This window comes from Triticum urartu, chromosome 4 (assembly GCF_003073215.2).
Source record: "Triticum urartu cultivar G1812 chromosome 4, Tu2.1, whole genome shotgun sequence".
In the NCBI taxonomy this organism is placed as follows: Eukaryota; Viridiplantae; Streptophyta; class Magnoliopsida; order Poales; family Poaceae; genus Triticum; species Triticum urartu.
This window is the reverse complement of record NC_053025.1, coordinates 208,833,794-208,846,165: the sequence shown is the minus strand read 5'-3', so window position 1 is coordinate 208,846,165 and position 12,372 is coordinate 208,833,794.

Sequence of the window (12,372 nt, the reverse complement as noted above, 5' to 3'; positions counted from 1 at the left end):
GGGGTGCATTGACAAGGCTGAAAGACATGACAGTGTATTCATATGAACCATAGCTTGTTCTGAATGCTGTCTTGGGGATATCTTCTTGACGAATGCGAATCTGATGATAGCCCATACGGAGATCAAGCTTGGACAAAACTTGAGCACCTTTGAGTTGTTCGAAAATCTCATTGATGTTGGGAAGTGGGTACTTGTTCATTATGGTCTTCTAGTTCAATGGACGGTAGTCGACACAAAGTCGGTCCGTTCCATCCTTCTTCTTGATGAAAAGAACACCACAACCCCATGGAGAAGTACTTGGTCAGATGATACCCATACGCTCTTGAATATCGAGTTGTTTCTTCAGCTCCTTCAACTCTTCAGGTCCAAGCTTGTAAGGACGTTTGCACACAGGTTCCGTGCCAGGCTCAAGATCGATGACGAATTCAACTGGCCGGTGCGGAGGCATTCCTGGAAGCTCTTCTGGAAAGACGTCTTGATATTCACAAACGACTGGAATCTGAGAAATGGCATCCAACTCACCCTTCTCATTGAGAGAAAACAGCCGAATGGTATCATCACGAGCGGCAAAGACGATTACATCCTTAGACGAATGTGTCAATTGAATCTGCATGGCAGCACAATCAAGCTGAGCCTTGTGCTTAGAAAGCCAGTCCATTCCGAGAATAAGATCAATATCCAAGTTACCAAGGACCATTGGAGAAGACAGAAACTTATAGTCGCCCAACGTGATAGAAACATCCGGAGCCATCATTTTGGTGTTCATGAACAAACCCGGAGAGGAAACCGCTATCGGCTTAGGCAAATCAACAGTATGCAAATCGTGCATGGATGCAAAAGGCTTCGATATGAATGATAAAGATGCGCCAGTATCAAAAAGAACTCTTGTAGGAATATCATTAACAGGAAGGTTACCCATGATCACATCTGACGAGTCCTCTGTCTGAGTTGCGTTCATCATGTTGATCTTAGCAGACATGGGGTTATGCTTGACCACTGCGGTACTGGCAGATCTCACAGGAGGAGGAGGAAGACGCCTCTGATTGAAGCATTTGTTGGCATAGTGACCCTTCTGCTGACACTTGTTGCACGTGACCTCCGAGAGAGGACGGTGATACAGAGCACTTGATCTTGGAGCATGAGACGAAGTCTTGTTCTGAAAGCCTGGGTTGGGTGGGTGGGAAGATCCATTGCCACCTTTGCTCTTCTGCTGATAAGGCTGACGGAACGAAGGAGGAGGAGGCAACCAATACTTTTGCTGCTTAGTTGTCACTTGAGTTGAGGAAGAAGGAGTTGCATCCCTGACTCGCTTCTTTGAAGCATCGCACTTGAGTTGAGAAATCTCTTGTTTCAGTACCATGTTGTAAAACTCATCGTACTTCTGTGGCTCAAAAAGCACGAGAGCAAGTTGGAGATCTTCTCTGAGGCCACCTCTGAACTGATAAATCATGCTCTTCTCGTCAGGGACGTCTTGCTTGGCGAAACGAGCGAGCTTCTGGAACATGATGTTATACTGGTAAACAGACAAGTTGCCTTGCTTCAGATTGCAGAACTCCTCACGCTTGCTCTCAACAACACTAAGAGAATGTGGTGAGCTTTGAAGTCGTGACAGAATTCATCCCAGGTAATCACACGACCTCCTCTGGAATCTTTGTACTACTGATACCACTCTGCAGCTTGGTCTTTGAGTTGGAACGAAGCAAACTTGACAAAGTCCTCAGGCCTGACGTTGCTGCACTCGAAATGCTTGCAGATATCCACGAGCCAATCATCAGTTGGCATGGCCTTGATTTCCTTGCTTGCGCTCTTGCAAGAGTTGCATAAGCATCTGCGTGTTGGCATTAGTAGCGGACATCACAGCTTGCCATGCCTTCGGAGGAGGAGGTGGTGGTGGCGGTTCAGGATTCTGACGCGTTGGAGGAGCCATCCTGAAGAGGGTGACATCCGTTAGCATCTTGACAGACAAATATTCAAGCTGAATCAAATGGATTGAAATTGCAACATATAGTCTTAACATTCGAACAAGAATGAATGAATGCAATCCAAATTAAATGGTCACACTTCCATAAATTGAGAAGCCACTTAGAAAGAGGTAGAAGAATAAAACAACAAGGTACGGACAAGAACAAATACTTGGTGAGGATTGCCCAATCACAAACCAAATATCTGCGGAAGAAATACTAGAGCTACATGAATTCTCACCTATGAAACTCCCGAACATTTCCCGGTTATGCAATCAGGTGTTGGGGATACAGGGGAAGCGTAATATCTCACCCAAAGCTAGCAAATCCTACATCCAGCTGTATCCATCCTTCAACACATAACCAAGAAACCTTCGGAAATCATTTACCTCAACCTTCGAAAATCATCCATTATACGATTAATGGAAATACTCCCGAACTCCCGCCCCAGTACTGGGTGGCGTCAAGGTTATCTCACCAACAACTGCATAAAAGAGATTTTCGATGTCGGCGAAACTCAGGTATTCCACAATTGCAATGATAAAATTGTGACGACAACACCTCGGAGCTCAACTCCCCGGGACACTGCCACAACCCCTAAATGTCAGGAGGCACCAAGAACAATGTTCTCGTCACAAAACCATCGGGACGATTCCAAGATACCTGCGTGATCCTAAATTTTTTTCAGTGAAATTTGAGAAGATAAGAGTTAAAACTCTACGTCAAGATGCCTCACAAGAGCAACGAAGGGACTGAGGAGTAAAAAGAATCCTACTCTCCGATATATATAATCCTAAATGACTCAAAACATTTTTCTAGACTCAACAACGCCAGCGATTCGATCAAGCAGGGGGCTCCTAAGTCGGGGAAGGACCTGATTACCAACTTGTAACGCCCATGATGCGGCTATATCTCCCACGTGTCGAAGCATGACTTAGAGTCATAACCGCATTGTAAGCAATGTCGCAAGTGGTTTAATCTTCACACAACCCATGTAATGAATAAGGTAAAGAGGTACATAGTTGGCTTACACTCGCCAGGTCACACAATAGCATAAATATCATTACATTCATCCAGATACAATCAAGGTCCGACTACGGAACCAAAATAAAGACAACCCCAAAATGCAACAATGTCCTCGATCGCCCCAACTAGGCACCACTACTGATCATCCGGAAAGGAAACGTAGTATCGTCCGGAGTCCTCATCGAACTCCCACTTGAGCTCAGTCGAATCTCCTGGAGCGGTATCATCGGTCCCAGCATCTGGTTTTGGAAGTAATCTGTGAGTCACGTGGACTCAGCAATCTCACACCCTCGCGATCAAGACTATTTAAGCTTATAGGTAGATAAAAGGTATGAGGTGGAGCTGCAGCAAGCACTAGCATATATGGTGGCTAACATACGCAAAAGAGAGCGAGAAGAGAAGGCAAAGGCACGATTGAGAATCTATGATCAAGAAGTGATCCTAGAACAACCTACGTTCAAGCGTAACACGAGACCGTGTTCTCTTCCTGGACTCCCCCGAAAAGAGACCATCATGGCCACACACTCTGTTGATTCATTTTAATTAAGTTAAGTTTAAGGTTTTCTACAACCGGACATTAACAAATTCCCATCTGCCCATAACCGCGGGCACGGCTTCCGAAAGTTCAAATCCCTGCAGGGGTGTCCCAACTTAGCCCATCACAAGCTCTCATGGTCAATGAAGGATATTCCTTCTCCCAAGACAATCCGATCAGACTCGGAATCCTGGTTACAAGACAACTCGACAATGGTAAAACAAGTCCAGCAAGACCACCCGCTGTGCCGACAAATCCCGATAGGAGTTGCACATATCTCGTTCTCAGGGCACACCGGATAAGCTAAGCGTACGGGAGCCAACGTAACCCAAGTTGCCAAGGGACGGCCCTGCATGGTGCTGTAGGTTGGACCAACACTCAGGGGAGCACTGGCCCGGGGGTTTAAAATAAAGATGACCCTTGAGTCCGCGAAACCCAAGGGAAAAGGCTAGGTAGCGAATGGTAAAACCAAGGTTGGGCCTTGCTGGAGGAGTTTTATTCAAGGTGAACTGTCAAGGGGTTCCCATTATAACCCAACCGTGTACGGAACACAAAATCAAGGAACATAACACCAGTATGACGGAAACTAGGGCGACAAGAGTGGAACAAAACACCAGGCATAAGGCCGAGCCTTCCAACCTCTACCAAGTATATAGATGCATTAAAATAGACAAGATATAATAATGATATCCCAACAATAAACATGTTCCAACAAGGAACAAACTGAAATCTTCACCTGCAACTAGCAACACTATAAGAGGGGCTGAGCAAAGCGGTAACATAGCCAAACAATGGTTTGCTAGGACAAGGAGGGTTAGAGGTTTGACACGGCAATATGGGAGGCATGATAAGCAAGTGGTAGGTATCGTAGCATAAGCATAGCAAAAGAGCGAGCATCTAGCAAGCAAAGATAGAAGTGATTTTGAGGGTATGGTCATCTTGCCTGCAAAGTTCTCCGAGTTGACGTTAGCTTGATCCTTGTAAGCGTACTCAACGGGTTCCTTGATCATGTACTCATCTCCTGACTCTACCCAAATAAAGAACACAAGAAAAGGGAGACACAATCAACCACGTGCAATGCACAAACAACATGATGCAAAACATGGCATGATATGCGGGATGTGATATGCGATGTATATGCATGTTTCGGAAAAGAAAGATTGAACCTGGCCTCAACTTGGAAAACCAAGAGTTCCACTGGAAAGAGGAGTTGATTTCGGTCGAAATCGATATAAAGATCACCGGAATCAGATGCACAGTTTGCAAATGGCAAGCAAAACAATAATGGCAGCGATCTGCGATTAACAGCATGAGGCCATCTAAATGCATCAAGAGCAACAAGCTACTGCACTCCAACATAGAAACAAAGTACATGGCCAGGATCCACTCAAGATGCTTGACAAAATATGAACACTGAGATACGGCTAATTCACTCAATATCAGGTTCAAACAAGCATGGCAAAAGTGCAAAAGATAACAGGTTACAGACTTAGTGAAAATAACAAATTGTCAGCAATTTAACATCAGGAAGGAATGTTCAGAGCAAGATAACAACATGCTACAGGAACATATCAGGGCAAAGCAAGGAATGGCATGAAGCTACTCAAAGTCTACAACAAAAGTCCCTTACTCTCCGATGACTCAAAACATTTTTTCTAGACTCAACAACGCCACTGATTCGATCAAGCAGGGGGCTCCTAAAGTCGGGGAAGGCTCTGATACCAACTTGTAACGCCCATGATGCGGCTATATCTCCCACGTGTCGAAGCATGACCTAGAGGCATAACCGCATTGTAAGCAATGTTGCAAGTGGGGTAATCTTCACACAACCCATGTAATGAATAAGGAAAAGGAGTACATAGTTGGCTTACACTCGCCACGTCACACAATAGCATAAACATCATTACATTCATCCAGAAACAATCAAGGTCCGACTACGAAACCAAAATATAGAACAACCCCAAATGCAACAAAGTCCCCGATCGCCCCAACCGGGCACCACTACTGATCATCCAGAAAGGAAACGTAGTATCGTCCTGAGTCCTCATCGAACTCCCACTTGAGCTTAGTCGAATCTCCTGGAGCGGTATCATCGGTCCCTGCATCTGGTTTTGAAGTAATATGTGAGTCACGGGGACTCAGCAATCTCACACCCTCGCGATCAAGACTATTTAAGCTTATAGGTAGGCTAAAGGTTTGAGGTGGAGCTGCAGCAAGCACTAGCATGTATGGTGACTAACATACGCAAATGAGAGCGAGAAGAGAAGGCAAAGGCACGGTCGAGCAACTATGATCAAAAAGTGATCCTAGAACAACCTACGTCCAAGCATAACACGAGACCGTGTTCCCTTCCCGGACTCCGCCGAAAAGAGACCATCACGGCCACACACACTGTTGATTCATTTTAATTAAGTTAAGTTTCATGTTTTCTACAACCGGACATTAACAAATTCCCATCTGCCCATAACCGCGAGCACGGCTTTCAAAAGTTCAAATCCCATCAGGGGAGTCCCAACTTAGCCCATCACAAGCTCTCATGGTCAACGAAGGATATTCCTTCTCCCAAGACAATCCGATCAGACTCGGAATCCCGGTTACAAAACATCTCGACAATGGTAAAACAAGTCCAGCAAAGCCACCCGAATGTGCCGACAAATCACGATAGGAGCTGCACATATCTCGTTCTCAGGGCACACCGGATAAGCAATCTGTACAACTAAAACCAGCCCTCGAGTTTCCCCGAGGTGGCGCTGCAAGGGGCTCTAGTTTGGACCAACACTCAGAGGAGCACTGACCCCAGGGGGGGTTAAATAAAGATGACCCTCGGGCTTCGGAAATCTAAGGGAAAAAGAGGCTAGGTGCCAAATGGTAAAACCAATGTTGGACATTGCTGCAGGAGTTTTATTCAAGGCGAACTATCAAGGGGTTCCCATTATAACCCAACCGTGTAAGGAACGCAAAATCAAGGAACATAACACCGGTATGACGAAAACTAGGGCGGCAAGAGTGGAACAAAACACCAGGCATAAGGCCGAGCCTTCCACCCTTTACCAAGTGTATAGATGCATTAAATTAGACAAGATAATATAATGATATCCGAACAATAAACATGTTCCAACAAGGAACAAACTCCAATGTTCACCTGCAACTAGCAACACTATAAGAGGGGATGAGCAACGCGATAACATAGCCAAACCACGGTTTGCTAGGACAAGGTGGGTTGGAGGTTTGACATGGCAATATGGGAGGCATGATAAGCAAGTGGTAGGTATCATAGCATAGGCATAGCAATAGAGCGAGCATTTAGCAAGCAAAGATAGAAGTGATTTCGAGGGTATGGTCATCTTGCCTCCAAAGTTCTCCGAGTTGTCGTTAGCTTGATCCTCGTAAACATACTCAACGGGCTCCTCGATCACGTACTCGTCTCCCGGATCTACCCAAAGCAAGAACACAAGCAAAGAGAGACACAATCAACCACGTGCAATGCACAAACAACATGATGCAAAACATGGCATGATATGCGGTATGTGATATGCAATGCATATGCATGTTTCGGAAAGGAAAGATTGAACCTGGCCTCAACTTGAAAACCAAGAGTTCCACTGGAAAGATGAGCTGATTTCGATCGAAATCGATATAAAGATCACCGGAATCGGATGCACGGTTTGCAAATGGCAAGCAAAACAAATATGGCACCGGTCTGCGATTAACAACACGAGGCCATCTAAATGCATCAAGAACAACAAGCTACTGCACTCTAACATAACAACAAAATACATGGCAGGGATCCACTCAAGATGCTTGACAAAAGATGTACACTGAGCTACGGCTAATTCACTCAATAGCAGGTTCAAACAAGCATGGCAAAAGTGCAAAAGATAACAGGTTACAGACTTGGTGAAAATAACAACATGTCAGGAATTTAACATCAGGAAGCAATGTTTACAGAAATATAACAACATGCTACAGGAACATATCACGGCAAAGAAAGGCATGGCATGAAGCTACTCAAAGCATACAACGAAAGTCCCTTACTGACCATGAGCCAAAAGGGATCAGAAAATACAATGGCAACCATGTGAACATAGCAAGTATAGTTAACAGATTCAGACTTAGCAGAAAACTGGAACATGGCAAAACAGATATTAAGTAGGCATGTTTACGAGCTCAATGCACTCACCACAAGGAATTGCATGATAATCTAATCATACACCCAGCAAGTAGACATGGCATAGAAGCTAAACATGGCAAGAACAACAACATAGGATGCATGGATCAACTACAACAAGCTCGGCAAAAATGCTTAACATATAAACAATCTCCCAAGAACATTTTATAGCAAAAGTAGAGCTCGATTGACTCAAGCTAGGGTGCTCCATAATTGCAAACGAAGACATGGATGGATAGGGCACAACAATATCTACAAAAAATCCTTACTGATCATGCTAAAAAGAGGCATGGATCACTCGGTAACAACATGAATACAATGCATAAAAATATTATCAGGACAATGACTTAGAAGATTTCTAAGTCCCTGAAATTAGCAACATTACGAGAGCTACTTTGCATGCTTGTGCTAGTCACCACAGAGATCACAAAAATACATGACATACACCCCTATAAAGATGGCATGGCATACTTCAAAACTCATGTAGAGCTCAAGTTCATAGGAGGCACACATTAATCATGGCAAAAATGACAAATGTCCAATTACTGATATGAATCTGAAACTAATATAAACTAGCACTCTTGCAACAGCATTTAAGGCATCAAGATGAGCTCAAATGAACATGATGCAATGAGATGAAATGAAGTACTCGTCGAGATGAACAATTTGATATGCTACACGCCCAAAACGGAGCCACAGACGCAGAGTTATGCTATGATGAAAAATGCCAAAAATATTAGGGTTAGGGAAAAAGTAAATCGAATCTCAGATCTGGATCGGGTGCTGTAGCAACACGGGGTTCGAGGTTTGCCGGTCGGAGAAGGTCGCCGGAGGGAGAGGAGATGGCGGATCTGGTGCGGAGTGGTGCTGGGGAGGTCGGAGGCGACCGGATCCGGTGCGGGGCGGCGCCGGCGGGGTTGAAGGCGACTGGAGGAGGTCGGCAGTGGGGTGGCTCGTGGTGGCCGGACCTCGCGGTGGCGAGGCGCGCGACACCTGCGGGCGGCGAGCGGCGTCGGGGCGAAGGAGGCAGGCGGCGGCAGACGCGGGAAGGGCCGCGGGGGACGGCACTGGGCTTCGGCGGGCCCACGCGGTCGACGGCAATGTTGGCGCCCGCGGGGACACGTGTCACGCGCTGGTTCGTCCGGCGGAGCGGGCGGACGTGTCCGGCCGGCCGGATTTTGTCCGGCGACGCGAGGAGAGGGAGGGGTCTAGGGTTTCGTCCGGATTTGGAATGGGAGGACCTTTTTATAAGTAGGAGGAGCTACGAGGATCCAAATTGAGCACGGTTTTCGGCCACGCGATCGTGATCGAACGACCTAGATGATGGAGAGGGTTTAGGTGGGTTTTGGGCCACTTTGGAGGGGTCTTGAGCTGCAACACACACGAGGCCTTATCGGTCCCTTGGTTAATCGTTGGAGTATCAAACGAAGTCCAAATGGCACGAAACTTGACAGGCGGTCTACCGGTAGTAAACCAAGGCCGCCTGGCAAGTCTCGGTCCAATCCGAGAATGTTTAATACCCGCACACGAAAGGAAGTAGAAAGGGACACCGGTGGGCATAGGAGCGCTGGAATGCAAAACGGACAACGGGGAAAATGCTCGGATGCATGAGGCGAACACGTATGCAAATGCGATGCACATGATGACACAATATGAGATGCATGACAAAGACAAAAGCACACGAAGATAAAAACCCGACAACGAGGAAATACCATAACTTAGTGCTGGAAATGGCAAGAGTTGGAATACAAATATGGCAGGTTACATACGGGGTGTTACATGAGCATTTAGCTTTATTTATTTACTTGATTATTTATGTTTAGGGGACCATGGGCATGTACCTGGGCCGGATTCATGTAAGAGCGTCCGTTCTAGTTAATTATGGGCTCCTGTATTGGGCCTTCATCAGTGGGCTGCATGTTATCGACAAGTGGAAAATGTGTTCCATACCAAAAATAGTATGCACTACGTACGGTACGGGGCACTAAAGGATCGGACCATGCAACGACTTCCAAATCATTGTTTGTCGTTCTAACAACACATTTATTCAACCAAGAGACGAGATATACTACTGATTGTACATTGAAAACATCAGCAGTAGCCACCAGGGCTGGGGGTGCAACAGAAGCAGTAAGCAGGCCAAAAGAGTAAATACACAGCTCTCTCTTCCAAACCAAACATCAAACATCATTACAAAAAAGGGCTACCAAAAAAGAAGAAGTTTATGCATCAAACTAAATAAAGAACCTACTACACCAAGTGTACGCACCTAACTAATTGGCTCAGTTAGACGTTACTATTTATTAAGCTATGGAGATTGGCTGACGGCTTGAACCAGATGGGTTCCTGACGGGGGAAACTCTAGCCAACAGGTCGAAGTCTGATACTTGCGACCCTCTCTCCTACTTTGGGCTGTAGAGCGTGGCGACACATATCAGGGTATGGTGCATGCAGAGACGCATGGTACGTTGTGTACACACAATTTTTCCTGATGAACGCAAACGCGATGCCATCATGATCCTTGTCGTCGGTTATCTCCTGGTTAATCGGATAATTCAGTCTGAGAAATAGAGAGCGTGTACCAAGGCTACTTACCAGCCTCCAGTCAAAAAAACCTGAAGGCCCAAAGAAGCTGGGGTCCTGCTCAAAGACCTTGCAGTGATTGTGATTGTATTTCATGAAACAACAAATCTAGTATGTGTGAACGATCATCAATCATTCGCCATTGTCTGATCGAGCCAGGAACAACCTGGAACTGCCATGCCACTTCTCTTTGGAAGGCTCTGGGATTAGGAAGGGTAGGGACACCAGGCGGCCTACAACATCATATCAAGTTGGAGTTACATAAAAAAGGGCTCTTAATGTAGTCAATCCTAAGAACATCATGTTATGAGCATGATTATTTTTTCAGTAAAAATGTTGACAGTAATATAAGCAAGCCATCATGATATCATAGGAAAGTAACATACTGTTGTAACAACTGTTTGTAGCGATGACTGGAGTAGGCCAGCAATACATCCAGCCATAAAAGGAGTCGACATCGTAAATGAAGCCCTTGTGTTCAATGGCATCAGAGAACCATGGAGGATGTATGATCCTGTGATGGACGTGCAGATTTATCCACTTACCGTAGTGACATGTTAGATAGGCGAGGTCATGGTTGAAGAACGCAATTAGCCTAAAGTCTTTATAATTCACAGATCTTGTGGGCACTTGGCAGATTACAACCTTGAGCAAATCAAACTTGGTATAATGTTGGCTATTGTAAGATGTCGAGTATTCTGGGCCACGGTGCAAAATCAGTGGAGTGTTAATCGAAGGAAGGGGGATCAATCAACGGGTGTATACCTCCATGAGCATCCACCTGCCGCGACCATCAATGAGCACCATCCAGGACGTGTTCATGCCAACCCAGTACATACCGTTAATGTAGTTGAGGGTGACGGGGATCGGATCGCAGTCAAGCGTGTTGATGCTCGCCACCCTACGACCGTTATGTTGTGTGACATGCTATTTCAGAAGATCAGGCGGCATCAGAAAGCAAGGAGCTGGCTTAAAAAGCTCCGGCCTAAGGGATTTGTCTAAACGGTACAACCTCGATGAGCACGCGGTGAGCGGCATGGTACTGAGATTTTCCACACACAAAACAATGAGCTTGATTACCTCTGTGGGGAGTGAATTCCAGCCACTCTTTCGGAGGAGGCTACTCGGTTCTTGCATTGTTAGTGCTTAGGTTTCGGAAGAGGGGGGAGGTGCCTTAGCGGGGATGGAATATTGGACGATTATGTGCGGACAAAGATGGAGAAGCGAATATGTGTTGTGGGAAGTGGACAAGTGATGATGACTATAGCACCCCACTTGACTTACGAGACACATACCAGCAGCGTAGGGTCATATCAATGCCAGCCAACTTGCTTGAGTGATCATAGTACTAGTGCTCCCTACAGTACCTACTACTATGCCCTGGTATGCATATAGAGTAGTGGAGTAGGACTCTGCTCTACTACTAGCACCGGAGGAGTAGTATATTCTAATCTAAAATAGTTACAAACTTCAATGCCCGAGCGTGGAATGACTACGAACTGCCATCAGTGCTAACTCCAATCCCCAGCAAACGTTCGCTGGGAGACATGGCAGTTGCAAATGCCCACGACGCAGTTACAATACGTGTGTAAGGGTGGCGGTTTTCTCAAATACTATGGATTAAAAACAGGCCACTATCAGATGGAAATCTGACGGTTATGTGGGATTCGCCAGGATTGACCTCGTGGTGAATAATCGTCAGATATTTTTACTAAAAAAGGTTAAAACACCCGGGGCTATAACTTGCACCGGCTGACCACTAACAATGATACTAACATAGTTGTAAAAAGGTCAAAGACCGTGTCTACGTGGTGTTTGGAATTATATGCAAAAAAATTAGCAAGACGCCTGTGCATTGCACGGAACATCAAGATGCATTTTTTTTACAAAAAACCTGTTGTGATTGACCCATGTAGGAATAATCCCATGTGTAAAAACTAATGATATCTCGAGAATTTTATCGAAAAAATGGTATCTCGAGGATTTCATCGAAAATATGATATCTTGAGAAAGATGAAAGATAAGGCGAGGAGGAGTGGGGCGCGGTGGTGGCTGGTGGTCGGACTGGGTGGAGGCATGGGGATGGACGGCGCTGGCAG